Raw genomic sequence first — 12,906 nt, 5'->3', positions numbered from 1 at the left:
ACATAAACTTGGTATAAATGTAAACTTGACTTGAATATGATTTTAATAATTTCCAGAATGATGACGGAACTGCCGAGTGGTGTATGCGTTCTCTCATTTCTTGCCAATAATCGTAAATTCATATGTGGTAAATCACATGTAGATTTATAGTGGAACTACAAAATTACTTTTAATATTTTTATTTGTCTTTGGTTGTAGCGCTTGGTGCACTAGTGTTTGCAGTCACTTGTATAAACTCATAAATATCTTGAAGTTGTCGCATATGCAGGGCCACATCGCAGAACAATAACATTCGTCATAAAGTTATTTACGAGCTTTGGCAATTAATAAATATATGGCAACTGACGTATAAATCTCGTAAACTGGAAAACATGTTTGCATCATAAACCAGCGCCAGTTTGGCCAATTCCACCAATGCAATACAGTCAACGTAGACTGTATTCATTATCGGAATTCGCGGGTTGAGCATTTTTCACTTCACCAGTTGCGCTGATTTCTACTACAAAATGTTTTTATAAGATTCTTTCACAAATATAATTTCTCAACTTTTTAATATTTTTTTTTTTTTTTGTAATTAGATTAATATTTCATTTAGATTAATATATCAATTTTTGCCCATTAATTTTTTTTTTTGAATTTTGATTAATATAGTATATACTTAAGCACTTTGCATCATATCTCTGTTTGGGAACAGTATTCACGATAGTGATATACTGATTTACTTCATTTTTAAATCAGTAAAAAGCAGTACACGACACAATCTTCAAATTACATTAAAGCACATAATCACCTGTCTTCGAGTTTTCTATGCTTCACATGTGATAATTTATTTTTATTAACAAATCTACTAACACAAAAAGTGAGATTCATACCAGAGCACTTTAAATATCTACCTTCTAATGTTCAATAGAGATAGCGTCTGATTACCAAAGCTGTGACTAATATAATACATTAAAGCCTATGAGGATTTTTAGTAAACAATCATAACAATTTTCGGTTATATGTCATAGAAAATCTACTCATCTTTGAAAAAATACCTCTTTAGAGCCAAAAAGTGACAGTATGGTGCGAAATTTGGGTTAATATAATCATGGAATACATATTATTTTGAAGACATCAGTGCTAAAGCAACAAATGTTAATTAGCTAGGTTATCGGATAATTATAGCCGATTTTTTATGCCCTTTATTTTATGCCGATTGTTCGTGAAAACGATATGCAGCACTTCTGGTTTCAAGAAGATGGCTTACTACCTCACACAACTTGCGCACAAATCAAACGGTGGTTATGACTGGTCTCAGCGTTCATCCGATTAAACAACGCCAGATTTTTTCTTGAAGACTTCTTAAAGTAAAAGTTTTCTTTTGTTAAATAAGTTGGTCCAAAAAAAATGGAATTAATGTTTTTCTTAAATTTAACAATAATTTTTATTTGCTCAAAAACTCAAATACATATACATATATAAGGTATTATATAGAGTGTCAGAGATTTTAAATTAAATGGAAGCCAAGACTCTGTGAAAAAGTCTGAACAATATTTTTATATAAATAGATCAATTTATCGCATTAACGATAAGAAATTATAACCATTAATAACCGTCAAAAATACTGACATCTTTCACTAATAAACTAGAATTCATAAAACCTGCATTGATGTTGATAGTTCGCCAAATATATCCTTATATGGCTTTAGTTAACAGATTATCAGTTTTCTCCTTTTCTGAACTTTTTTTTTTTTGAAGCCCCGGTTTTGGGAAAATATTACAAAATTGTTGAAAATCTTTTATATTCAATTTTTTTGCCATTTTATAAATACTATTTGCGACAGAGTTCTTCTTTTCTTTTTTCTTCTCCTTCTCTCTCTCTCTCTCTCTCTCTCTCTCTCACTCTCTCTCTCTTCGTACGTGAGATTTTAAAAAACTGTTATTGTAAATCTTTTATATTCAATTTTTTGCCATTTTATAAATAATTTTTGCGAGAGAGTGTTTCTTTTCTTTTTTCTTCTCCCTCTCTCTCACTCTCTCTTCCTCTCTTCGATTTTAAAGAACTGTTATTGAGGTATAAATAGTTTTTTCACTATGTATTTATTTTTCCTTTCTTCACTTTTAGTATATTTAAAATTGGTTCCTGCTCTCTTCAACGATAGCTTTCATATTTTATATCAAGAAATCATCTCTTAACCTTACGGTAGGTTCACAGGGTTCACTTTGTTCAGGAGATAGGTAAAGTATGTCTGTATAAACTTAACTAAAAACCATGTTTCATTGCAATTAAAGTGCGAAATACTTACAAATAATGTTCATAAAATTTTATTCTCATTTTTTTGTCATAGATATATAAAGAAAAACTTAAAACCTAATTCATTGAAGCCACTTTTTTGTACTAACATTTCATTGATTCATTTGAATTGAGCATTTCTCATGATGAATCACAATAAACCAAACAGAAATTGTTGAATTTTGAACGTCTGAAAAACCATTTGTAAAAAGTAGCTATATAGATTAGATACAATAACTTATGCTGAAGATACAATATTTGAAAATAATATGGCCTTATAATGACATCAAAAATTTTTCTTGAAATTTTGTTTTTTGCCAGTTGACTGAGCAATTTGTTTTAATGACAGATAAGAATCTATGTATAGCACAAATAAAAATTTACTGCTTCTTGAAGATATTCTGCAACCCGATAGACTTAATTATTGGGGAAATTCTAAGTAAAAGATACTTTATCAAAAAAAAATACATTTGTGTAAATATTTACAAATTTGAAAAATTTTCGATTTATGGAACTTTAATAATCAGTGAGCACCACAATTAGAGCAAAAACAGTTGTCAACCAAAGAAGAGTATGAGTTTCAGTCTGAAGTAAAGCGACTCTAAGCCTTGAAAGTCGAATTCAGTTTTAATTGCGCATTCGCAGGCATCGCAATCGACGGTGTAGTTTTGCATTCAGAAAATTTAAATTAAATAAAATAAATCAGTTAATTGACGAAACCTTTCAGGATATTTGATGGAATTAATTCATAACTTGTGCTCAATGTAAGTAAAGATTCTATTGTACAAATGTAATGTAAGGTTAATAAAATTGAACTAAAACAGATCTAAGTATGTCTTCAAATCACAAAAACAGAAAAAAAAGATCTAGCATCTAATCCTATATTATATATGACTTTGTGAACGATAATATGATCAATAAAACACACATCGAGTTCATTTGCAAGTGACATTCAATAAACTTAAGCAAATTCTGAACCTGATCTCAACCAAATAATATCAAGCCTACTATCGTATAAGAGCACAACTGACAGATTACATCAGAGTCAAGCTTTTGAGTTTGTTTTGTCTAAGATTTAGTAAGATACTTCTTCGTATCTGATTTGTGTACTCGAAGAATCGATTATGAAAATATTTCGTTGCAAGTCAAAAGAAACACTATAGCACGATAGCAATCCAAATATGCTCGCAGGCAATCAGGTAAAGTTTCAAGCGCTAGTTAGAGATCGGACACTTCTACCAACACGACATGTTATTACAACGAAGGAAGGTCAAGCTAAATAACTAGCCTATGAATTATAAAGATGAGATAATGTAAATTTATGCGTGACATCTAGGTCTGTGTTTTCTTTTAACTAATAAATAGTGCAGAGTCCATCGTTTTCTAATGTTATTACTTACCATTAAGGCTCAACACCACGATATTCTTAACACAATAATAATGCAATAATAAACACTTTCATTGAAATTTCAAAGAATTTCGCCAATAACAATTGACACATAACGCATTTCAATATAGTTTTCTCCTGGAGAGGGAACGAGGTCCAGTTAACAGCACTGCTGTTCTTTGGGGCATAGCAGTCAGTTGTAGAATGTGACTCCACACTGAATAAAAATAATGATTACAAACATTTTCACACGTCTAACTTTCGGACCTGATCTTCGTGGTACTAGATTTACACCTTCGGTCGGGTACGGCAAGTGAAACTCACAGACTGCAATTAATACTCCAAACAGTATCATAATAAGTGATATGGTAATAAAAACCTATTTTTTTTATTAGTGAATAAAAAGACTGTTGCGATTCAAAAATAAAATACTTATTGATTAGTTTTAATTTTTGTTTTAATTTTTATATAATAGTGTATATAGATATCGCTGATATTTTGAAGTTTGTTTGACTTCTTTCTCAAATCGGAGTACACATCAGTTGAGTAGTTATTATGCACGGCCCTGAGGAAGAAATCAAAGAAACTTCGAAATGTCTGCGATATCTATATAGACTAGTATGTAATAATAAAAATAAAAATTAAGCTACATAGTGTGGCTGTTCCGGCAACCAACAGAAAGTGGACTTAATAAAAATAACATTAAGCTGCTCTATGGTATAGGATTCTTTGATATATACGTAATCACAGCAATTTTGAGAACAGTTTTGTGTAAGTCTTGTTATATCTACTTTATGTTGTATTTTTGAGTAGCCGCTCTGGTACAACGGCCAGAGTCAATTGGGTAGGGATTTCTAATCTACTCAGCAATACTGTTGAACTTAATATAAGATGTTAACTTATTATAACTACCTTTTCATTTCCTCCACTTGAAAGTAGTTGGAAAATATATCAGATAGCTTCTGTCCACAAACATAATATAATATAACAAGTTGTGTTAGAGTTGTGTACGTATCAGTATTGTATCGCAAACACACTGACAAAATTAATATACAAAGTTATACACCCAAGTCTAACCATTTTTAACCCTTTCTACGCTAACTATCAATCAAAATCAATCAAATTTAATGCAAACTAGTAATCACATAAAAAACCTCAATAACTCACTTTTTGCCAGTCATTTACGCTTCCCCTGGATGTCATTCTGCTTTGGATATTAAATTTCAAAACCAAAACTTCAAAAATATTTTATTGACTGCTCAAAAATTCTGCAATATTTTGCTAAAAAAAAACAACCTCCCATAGTAATAGCATTATGTCAATGAAAACATATCCTAGTTATCCTTGCCATTAATGTTCCAGTTTTTCTGATAACGCCAACATATGTATTTGTGTATTTGTTGCTGCAATCCAAGTACAACCGAAGTAACCGCACCATATCAATATGCCTCTTTAACGCCGTTCCCCAGTTCAGTCGTTCGCAGTTCAACTGTTTAAGTACACATATATTTTCATGGAGGGTCCTGGAAGTATTTCAATTATATCGTTTTCTGTGCGGTATTGTATTTCCGTTTGTTTACGTAGCCGCGCTGGTGGAAGCTGTGTGCTCAGTGTAATATGCGCTTGCTTAGCGATCAATCACAATTTTCCTATTCAATGAGTTTTTTCATCTGTTTTCCACAGACGATTTTTTATGATTTCTAAATAATGTACCACGCCGCGTGTCAATGTACATTTGCTTCACTCCATTGAAAAACGATGCGTTTATTCTTTTGACAATTTCACTTCGTTTTTTATTTAATTTATAAGAAAAGTGGCGTTTTTATAAAAATCCTAAAGAAAGCCAAAAATATTATGTATTCCCCACAAGTCATATCATTGGGGAAAAATATAGTAAAGATATTTCATGTTTTCTCAAGGATATGCCATTACACGTTGGCATATCCTGTGTGCTTCTCCCACAGCGATTTTTTGTTCAAGATTTTTTTCTCTTTTTTAAGTTTTTACTTTAAATATATATTTTGTTTTTTATTTTATTTATTTCATTCTTATTTTTATTTTGTATCTTTTTTTTATACTCTCCGTGTTTGGTTCAATTTTTTCTCAAGTAGTATTTTTCGTTTTTCTCGACTTATCGCGTGTAACTCGATGTCTCTCCACTGTGTTCGGTTCGTTTTTACTTCAGTTTTTGTTGGGGGATTCCTTTGTATGCAAAGATTTTCCATTTTGACACAAAGCTATAATTTATGCAACCCTGGGGAAACACTTGATTTCATGCGTTTTGTATAGTTTTACATTATTTTCAATTGGGGGTATATTACCTCAGTCAAATACTGAAATTGATAGAGTGAATGCAACAAATTTGTTTAGCGTGGATATATTAGATCTGATTTATTTACTTTAATACTATTCCATACATAAACTATTAAAAAAAGAAAGGTACACTTATACATTTGACAATATAATAAATATAAATAAACTATGTTTAATTAAGATACTAGCAAATATATTAAACTAGCATTTATAGTATAGGTTACCTTAAAAATGCAAAGTTTTCATTAGCAAAGTTCCTAGCTAAAAATTAGTCAATTATGTACCTAAAAATAGTATGAAAATCTGTAACAATAAGCCTAGGATAAATATATACACTTATAAATAAAAATTACATATCTAACTTACGTACATTTGAAGTCTTAACAGTATTAGATCAAACCAAGTAACTATAATATTTAATTATAATTATAATAATAATTATTAGAATCAATTATAATTATAATAAATTATTATAAATCACAATAATTATAAGAATTACTATTATAATTCATTATAATTATAGTATTAATAATTGTTCATTATAATTAGAACTATAATTATAATAATAATTATAATCACAATAATTATTGTAATAATAATTATTATAATTATATTAATAATTATTATAATTTATTATAAATATAATAATAATTATTATAATTTATTATAAATATAGTAATAATTATTATAATTTATTATAATAATATAATTATATATAATTATTATATAATTATAATTATAGAAATAGTTATTATAATTTATTATAATTACTATAATTTATTATAGTTATAATAATAATTATTATTATTTATTTTAATTTTAAAAATAATTTTGTTATTTAACGGACTAAAGAGACTTTTAGAGATATTTTAAGAGACTAAATCCATCCCGTCGAATTTAGATAATTTAATAGGTCTTTCGTCTTTACCGGTAAACAGTCAGACAAACTGACAAAGAAATATCTTCCTTAGAATTTACATCTACTGGACGCCAAAGCCGAACATTCACAGAGAAAATGTATTATGGTTTCTTTTTCCTTCCGATTTCCAGTGAGGAAACTTCTGCAGTGAGGATTATGGGGAATGCGCAGTTTCTCTGCGTGGGTACCTATACATCAATGACCAGAAAGAACTGCAGTAAACCTTGCAGTGTGCACACGGTTTTTTTTGATGAGTTTCGAGGATCTATTTATTATTCAATATGTACTTTGACAATAAATATAAAATACATATATTGAGGAATAATATATTCATCCTTTTCCGGATTTGTTGAAGATGTTCTTATACACTCGTGCACAGTGTTGTATGTCAGTTCAAAATATTAAAAAACAAAATTACTCTGAAAAATATTTGGTCATTGAAATAATAAATTATTGTTGTTTTAATAATAAATAAAATTTTTATATATCACTTTGAGTGTATTAGCTAGAACTAAGTAAGCGTATGAATTATAACTTTAGTAACAAAATACGCTGACCTCAAAGTACACTACATGATTAGATCAGAACAGAAAACCATCCTTAACTTTATAAAAATTAGACCTAGATAGAAAATTGATTTTAGTGTTTACATGGTCTTGTCTGATATATTGGTACTGCTGTATATATTTCCAAACAAAACCAGCTGTTTAAAATGAAAGCAAATATAATGGTTTTTATATATTTTTTTTTTATCCGGCTATAGGTCGCTTTTTATTAAATAATTCAACGTTTGTTTAACAATTTTTAGTACATACTATATTTTGACTTTCCTTGAGAGTCATTATCAGGATCACGATCTAACATAAATTAATATAACCGAAGCAAATATTTTTTCAATGATGATTTGTTATTAATTAATTATATTATTTGTTATTATTAATTATTTAATAATTAAATGTTTTTATTATTATATTTATATATATTCGCATGAAATTATATTAAGAATTTGCTACAATTATTACAGTTGTAAGAACAATGTCTTCGGGAATGGATATCCTACCTACTACTATCACACCTAATTCACCCACTGTGCTCTTGTCACATTAACGCATCATTCATAAGGACATGTGCCAACCTATCCTCATATAAAGAGCCATCCCCGGTGATTTTAATGTTGATACATACTTTGGAGATGATAATGTCAGTGTACCCCCGAAACCATGTCTCATATCAACTCATATAGCACGTACTTTGCAAATTTTCAGAGCCAAGCGAAATATTCTGTTTCGTTACGTTACGTTGCGTTGCGATATGTTGCGTTGCTTTCCGCTCAGATAATTTGCGGAAGAAGTATCTGTAAAAGTGGAAACGTCAATATATGAATGAGTATGTGACAGTTTTTATAACACAAGTATTTACTACCGTAATTTCATTATTTTTTTGCACTTTTTATTTATTTTGATAAGTCGTTATGCGAATTGGTTCACAATTTAGTTTAAAATAGAAAAAAAATTGCATATGAATGAATGAATGATTTCGATTTGACATTGATGATGTTTATTTATTTAAAGGAAAATGGAATATTTGGCAGGTTTTCTCTTTTTTTACAGAAATAAATACGTGTGGGACACACAGGAAATTTTTTATCGATTCATAAAAAAATTGCTTTAATTTTTTTTTTTTTGTATATTATTCTATAAGTGTGACTTTTCGGTAGAAAAAAGATTGATTACTAATATACGTGAGTGGTTTTGCATGTATCGAAAGAAGAAAAAAAAGATACAAACTAAATATTTTGCATGTAAGCTCGATAAACAAAACGACCCACAACAAAAAAAAATAAAAAAAAGAAAAAAAATACCAACAGAAACCTTTTAATAAAACTTTTAAGGGACTAAATGGATCAGTTCTGATATTGCATAGAACGCATTAGAGCACCTACATTAATATTTCAAAACAAATCAGTCGCATGCAAAGCAATTTCACAGAAACATTTCATTCACATACGTTCACACATACCCAATTTTTTGCTTTGTATGAGTGTGTGTGTGTGTGTGTGTGTGTGTGAGTGCGATTGTGATTGTGCTTATATAAACAGTTTTGTCAAAGTAAAAACTTGTAATTTTGAAAAGTTTTCATCAATTGAAAATTGCATAATTTAACATGAAGTCCCTTGTACGCACTTTATTTACCGTAGACCAGTGAAAGGTTGACTTGGTTTGGTTTAAGTGCGCCCCCATCCATCCAGCCTGAACTATACACGTATTTATGCCACCCACATGCTATGTGCATAAACAATTGCCATGAATAACAACGTCAACTCATTTCCAAAATGCATCAGGTCCATGCACATTCGACCAAGTCGTAAATATTCCAAATGTCATTTTGAAATCCTAATTTACGCTTCGTCGGCTCAAAATGTAGCATTTGCCAAAGTGCAAATTTTTAACTTTGCACATTAACAAAAATGCACCAATACATGAGTTTACGCACTTTATGCATCTCACAGATTTGCACACATGCACACGTATTTGCTCCTGCCTATCCACAAGTCCGTACAGATTGAACCATGCATAGGCCTTTTTATAAACGAATTCGAACTTATTCTCCAGCAGTGATTGTGCTTTGTGTAGTGCTCGAATGCAGTTTGCCGAAAACCGTGCAATTGTCTCTGAACGGCGTTCCAATGGTGTGCGTGTACAAAAGGGTGAAGAAGTACCTTTGCTATCAAATATTGCTTACATTCATTTTTTAATTAACGAAACAATATACATTTTCTCTTATATTACTTCTTCAATGAATCAGTTCCTTCAATCGATATTCATTATTCCGAAGTGATATTCGTAGTAGATTCATTTAAACAATGTGGAACAAACATTGAGACACTTTACCAGAAAAATACCATAAAAATATTATTTTAAAATGTAGTTCTACATATATATAAAAATATCTATTTTCTAACTAGTCGCAATGTACGGATTTTTTTAAACAATTAATTATCTTCCATATAAAAATTTTTTGCCTTCGTTTTCTTATATCGTATATCGTTTTCTTATATCGTTTGAGATCACATTTCTATACTATAGACATACCATATATTTGAGTAATCATAAAGTGAAAAAATTGTCGCAAACAATATTAAAAATTATCAAAATTTCCAAATCAAAAATTAGTTTGCAGAAAGATATCTACATAAAGCGCTTGATCCATTCTACGATCGGCAACTAAAAACAATTCGGCAATTTGAAAATTTTTTCAAAGGCATTAGAACACACTAGGATGAGAACTTAATAAGACCCAATCTCAATTTCAAACTCTTAAGTCCAGTATCTCTAAAAAAATTTCGTAAAATTGCTGTTCTTATCAAAATCGGTAACTTAATGCTAGGAATTGTGCCCATATATTGGACCTAATCCTATAAACTTCTTTGTGCACACAATGATCATCTGTTAAACTTATAAATATGTTATAACTAAGCTTAACTTAAACACGACGAAGACGACACGTGCCCAGCGTGTCCAGATACAAAAGAAACCGTGGAGTATGCTTAAATGTTATTCCGGAGGGATGCACGGGGTCTTGTACGTAGCCGTAAATCAAGCCAATGAGTAAGTTTTGCTTAAGAATCATGCATACTGGTAGCACAGACTATCAGTATAATTTATAATGAGATACTCTCTAACAAGATTACCAAAGGCGTTTATTAAACCAATTGCTAATAAGTAAACGGCCGTTTTATATTCTCGTCTTTGTGCAACTATAATTCGAACTATATGGCAAGATTTGATTTACCTAACAACCATTTTAGTTACGATTGCACTTTTTTTCCTGTGGGTACGGTGTTAGAATATTCCCGAGGTCAGGCATGCCTGTCGTGAGAGATGACTAAGATCCCGGCGTTATGTGGACACTATCAGGAAGTGTGCATGGTAGTAAGTGCGTCTCCCCACTTGTGATACGTGCCCATAGCTTCAGCTGCTCTGACAAACTGAGGTTGGTAGTGTCTTGGTGGCTATAGTTAATACCTATACTTAAGCGGGAACAATGATTTGTATACATTCATCACCGGGTGCTGTAACCCAAAGATCAGCAGAGGTTTTAGCTGTTCTTCGTTCCCTACCAAGAAGGAGGCAATGTCCTGAATATGAAGTCAACTTCGTTGGACCCAGTAAAATTTTTCGTGGTTTCATCGGGGCGTTAATTGACGCGTTGTATTAACAAGTGTGTTTTTGAACACCGTAGTGTTGAGCCATCAAGGCAGGTAATCACGTAAATTACTTTTATTATTACGAATTATATGGAACTCCATATTTTGATATGCCTAGATGACTTGGCATTACATATAAATGTACATAATCAAAATTTTCTGATTTAATATTCATACTAAAGTATAAACTTAACATATTTCGGGTTTTTCTAATATACAAGCATTATCAGTACATATTTCGAAAGCCATATAGCCGCAATATCCAGCTTTGTTCATTCAAATGAGCGCAACAACCTTTCAATCATAGGGTTCAATAGCCAAAGTCTGCACTAAATTAGTACAAAAGATGTTAAATATATTTTTATAATTAGATAAAATACCGACGTAAAGTTATAAAATCTATTCTTATAATAACAATAATTCTACAGTAAAGTGGAAACGTACAAAGGTGCCGCAGATGTGGTGCTTGGAAATCAATTTACAATAATTGTAAATTAATTTAGGCACAATCAAGATTAGCTCAGTACATAAAAGGCTAGTGTTGAAGGGAAGCTGAGTGATAGTTCACTGGCTTGTTTCTGCAGAATTACTCAGCTGTTAACCATTTTTATAACGATGCTCAGCCGAAATATCTGCACACACATGCATATATAGAGACGTATGTATATATATTGTATAATAACTACACCAAATCAATTAAAATTTAAATACGTAAATTAAAGGCAAATGAATGCTACTAATATAAATGTTAAAAATTGATACTTATCGCGCTCTTCTCCAGCACGAGGGGACCATGCAACAATAAAATTACAGCTAAGAAAGCAAAATTTCGAAAGAACGCAAGCTAAACTGTATTGAATCAAACTAAACTAAACCGAGCCAAGCCAAGCCAAGCCAAGCCAAGACAAATAAATAAATAAAATATTGAATTTCATAGTAAATAAATTTTCTGAAAAAATGAATAAATATACAGAAATTTCTGTTGAAATAATAAAAATTTGATTGCCTTGCTTTTGCTTTTGCTTGTGGTCAGCGCAATGAAATACATACTTCAAGAGCATTTATATGCGTGTATCTACAATTCATCTTCGGCTCATGACTACGTGTATCTCTTCACTCTATACTTGTCTTCAGATACGCTGAAAGCCGTTCTCATACAGCTCTCAGCCGGACCGATCTACAGCTCAGATCGCACCGAACGGTGTTAATCAAAACCAATCAACGTAATGTTAAGCATTTATACATTTTTAATTTTTTATATATCTCATTTCATTAAACTTTGCTTTATTTTTTATTTTATTTGATTTCCTTTTTCTCTACGTAATTTCACCTCTTTCAGTCTTTCAGTCTTCCAGTCTTTCTTCTTTGTCTTTTTATATTTTATTACCACAAATATAAGTTATTCTGGGCTGAGTTTATTAAAGACGTTGATAAGGCAAGCATCGTCAAAAATTGATAATGATGAATTAATTGAGTATAAGTTGATATGAGCGAATAGCGATTAAATCATAAAAAAATAAAATTAAAAACGAATTAAATTAAATAAATTTTCTAAAATTATGTACCATCAACTTGACTTAGCGTTATCCCCTACAAATTCTATTCCAAGAACTGATGTAGTTGCGTATATGTATAATAAATTAATGTAACCAACAACATTTTTTATATAAATTATTTTTTTTTTTGAAGTATTCTTATATTACATGAACGCACATCTAAACCTACCGAAATCTCTAATAAAACTTTAAACGAAATTATCAGACACAATAATGTATATGTCATCTAGATACCAGGAGGGAACGACA

At 30.4% G+C, this 12,906-nt stretch overlaps 1 protein-coding gene across 2 annotated transcripts in view; it reads left to right on the top strand.

The window, feature by feature from the left end:
* The first annotated feature begins 2,837 nt into the window (after positions 1-2,837).
* LOC119687381 (purine nucleoside phosphorylase-like) overlaps positions 2,838-12,906 on the top strand; it is a 65,366-nt gene continuing 55,297 nt past the window's right edge. The window contains exon 1 of one of the 2 annotated variants that reach the window (XM_038101670.1): positions 2,838-3,039. The gene's annotated coding sequence lies outside the window, so the exon portion shown is untranslated. The remainder of the gene's footprint in view (positions 3,040-12,906) is intronic. The other variant, XM_038101671.1, reaches the window with a different exon arrangement.

The sequence above is a fragment of the Teleopsis dalmanni genome, chromosome X (genome assembly GCF_002237135.1).
Source record: "Teleopsis dalmanni isolate 2A chromosome X, ASM223713v2, whole genome shotgun sequence".
Classification (NCBI taxonomy): Eukaryota; Metazoa; Arthropoda; class Insecta; order Diptera; family Diopsidae; genus Teleopsis; species Teleopsis dalmanni.
This window is presented reverse-complemented; position numbering and strand designations above follow the sequence as displayed.